The sequence below is a fragment of the Brachycentrus maculatus genome, unplaced genomic scaffold, assembly GCF_059751285.1.
Source record: "Brachycentrus maculatus isolate JH-2025_06_01 unplaced genomic scaffold, ASM5975128v1 h1tg000433l, whole genome shotgun sequence".
Taxonomy (NCBI): Eukaryota; Metazoa; Arthropoda; class Insecta; order Trichoptera; family Brachycentridae; genus Brachycentrus; species Brachycentrus maculatus.
This window is the reverse complement of record NW_028281181.1, coordinates 25,150-28,663: the sequence shown is the minus strand read 5'-3', so window position 1 is coordinate 28,663 and position 3,514 is coordinate 25,150.

Here is a 3,514-nt window from a genome sequence, read left to right as displayed (position 1 = left end):
AATGTATATATATATATATATATATATATATATATATATATATATATATATATATATATATATATATATATATATATATATATAATATATATATATATATATATATATATATATATATATATATATATAAAATATTATATAAGGAGGGGTGAACGGCGGGAGTAGCTATGAACGGCTTAATGCCTCGCCGTCTGACATTCGTCGGGGAGTACGAGTGATTGTTTATTCATGTGAGAGATAACAGAGAGTCGGAGTGATGGATTATTTACAATAGATAATATTATTAATTGAATAAATCAATTAATCAATATAAGGTTATTAATGAGAAGGGTGAACGGCGGGAGTAGCTAAGATCGGCCTAAGGTTGCCGAATGCCTCGCCGTCTGACATTAATTCGACCCTCTCGATGGCTCGTCGGGAATGGCCCGGATCGAGCTCGCGACGCGGTCAAGCGGCCGCGCGTACCCCACACTGCGCGGGTACTACGAGTGGGAGTTAATATATAATATTATACGAGGAGTTATTAATACATAATATAACACAAGGAAGGGTGAACGGCGGGAGTAGCTATGATCAGCTTAAGGTTGCCAAATGCCTCGCCGTCTGACATTAATTCGACCCTCTCGATGGCTCGTCGGACAAGGCCCGGATCGAGCTCTGAACGCGGTCAAGCGACGCCGACGCGCGGCAATCGCGAGTACCCTACGCTGCGCGAGTACTACGAGTCGGAGTGTTTGTTCGTTTAGATAATGTATATATATATATATATATATATATATATATATATATATATATATATATATATATATATATATATATATATAAAATATTATATAAGGAGGGGTGAACGGCGGGAGTAGCTATGAACGGCTTAATGCCTCGCCGTCTGACATTCGTCGGGGAGTACGAGTGATTGTTTATTCATGTGAGAGATAACAGAGAGTCGGAGTGATGGATTATTTACAATAGATAATATTATTAATTGAATAAATTAATTAATCAATATAAGGTTATTAATGAGAAGGGTGAACGGCGGGAGTAGCTAAGATCGGCCTAAGGTTGCCGAATGCCTCGCCGTCTGACATTAATTCGACCCTCTCGATGGCTCGTCGGGAATGGCCCGGATCGAGCTCGCGACGCGGTCAAGCGGCCGCGCGTACCCCACACTGCGCGGGTACTACGAGTGGGAGTTAATATATAATATTATACGAGGAGTTATTAATACATAATATAACACAAGGAAGGGTGAACGGCGGGAGTAGCTATGATCAGCTTAAGGTTGCCAAATGCCTCGCCGTCTGACATTAATTCGACCCTCTCGATGGCTCGTCGGGAATGGCCCGGATCGAGCTCGCGACGCGGTCAAGCGGCCGCGCGTACCCCACACTGCGCGGGTACTACGAGTGGGAGTTAATATATAATATTATACGAGGATATTAATACATAATATAACACAAGGAAGGGTGAACGGCGGGAGTAGCTATGATCAACTTAAGGTTGCCAAATGCCTCGCCGTCTGACATTAATTCGACCCTCTCGATGGCTCGTCGGGAATGGCCCGGATCGAGCTCGCGACGCGGTCAAGCGGCCGCGCGTACCCCACACTGCGCGGGTACTACGAGTGGGAGTTAATATAATATTATACGAGGAGTTATTAATACATAATATAACACAAGGAAGGGTGAACGGCGGGAGTAGCTATGATCAGCTTAAATGCCTCGCCGTCTGACATTAATTCGACCCTCTCGATGGCTCGTCGGGAATGGCCCGGATCGAGCTCGCGACGCGGTCAAGCGGCCGCGCGTACCCCACACTGCGCGGGTACTACGAGTGGGAGTTAATATATAATATTATACGAGGAGTTATTAATACATAATATAACACAAGGAAGGGTGAACGGCGGGAGTAGCTATGATCAGCTTAAGGTTGCCAAATGCCTCGCCGTCTGACATTAATTCGACCCTCTCGATGGCTCGTCGGACAAGGCCCGGATCGAGCTCTGAACGCGGTCAAGCGACGCCGACGCGCGGCAATCGCGAGTACCCTACGCTGCGCGAGTACTACGAGTCGGAGTGTTTGTTCGTTTAGATAATGTATATATATATATATATATATATATATATATATATATATATATATATATATATATATATATATATATATATATATATATATATATATATATATATATATATATATATATATATATATATATATATATATATATATATATAAAATATTATATAAGGAGGGGTGAACGGCGGGAGTAGCTATGAACGGCTTAATGCCTCGCCGTCTGACATTCGTCGGGGAGTACGAGTGATTGTTTATTCATGTGAGAGATAACAGAGAGTCGGAGTGATGGATTATTTACAATAGATAATATTATTAATTGAATAAATTAATTAATCAATATAAGGTTATTAATGAGAAGGGTGAACGGCGGGAGTAGCTAAGATCGGCCTAAGGTTGCCGAATGCCTCGCCGTCTGACATTAATTCGACCCTCTCGATGGCTCGTCGGGAATGGCCCGGATCGAGCTCGCGACGCGGTCAAGCGGCCGCGCGTACCCCACACTGCGCGGGTACTACGAGTGGGAGTTAATATATAATATTATACGAGGAGTTATTAATACATAATATAACACAAGGAAGGGTGAACGGCGGGAGTAGCTATGATCAGCTTAAGGTTGCCAAATGCCTCGCCGTCTGACATTAATTCGACCCTCTCGATGGCTCGTCGGGAATGGCCCGGATCGAGCTCGCGACGCGGTCAAGCGGCCGCGCGTACCCCACACTGCGCGGGTACTACGAGTGGGAGTTAATATATAATATTATACGAGGATATTAATACATAATATAACACAAGGAAGGGTGAACGGCGGGAGTAGCTATGATCAGCTTAAGGTTGCCAAATGCCTCGCCGTCTGACATTAATTCGACCCTCTCGATGGCTCGTCGGACAAGGCCCGGATCGAGCTCTGAACGCGGTCAAGCGACGCCGACGCGCGGCAATCGCGAGTACCCTACGCTGCGCGAGTACTACGAGTCGGAGTGTTTGTTCGTTTAGATAATGTATATATATATATATATATATATATATATATATATATATATATATATATATATATATATATATATATATATATATATATATATAAAATATTATATAAGGAGGGGTGAACGGCGGGAGTAGCTATGAACGGCTTAATGCCTCGCCGTCTGACATTCGTCGGGGAGTACGAGTGATTGTTTATTCATGTGAGAGATAACAGAGAGTCGGAGTGATGGATTATTTACAATAGATAATATTATTAATTGAATAAATTAATTAATCAATATAAGGTTATTAATGAGAAGGGTGAACGGCGGGAGTAGCTAAGATCGGCCTAAGGTTGCCGAATGCCTCGCCGTCTGACATTAATTCGACCCTCTCGATGGCTCGTCGGGAATGGCCCGGATCGAGCTCTCGACGCGGTCAAGCGGCCGCGCGTACCCCACACTGCGCGGGTACT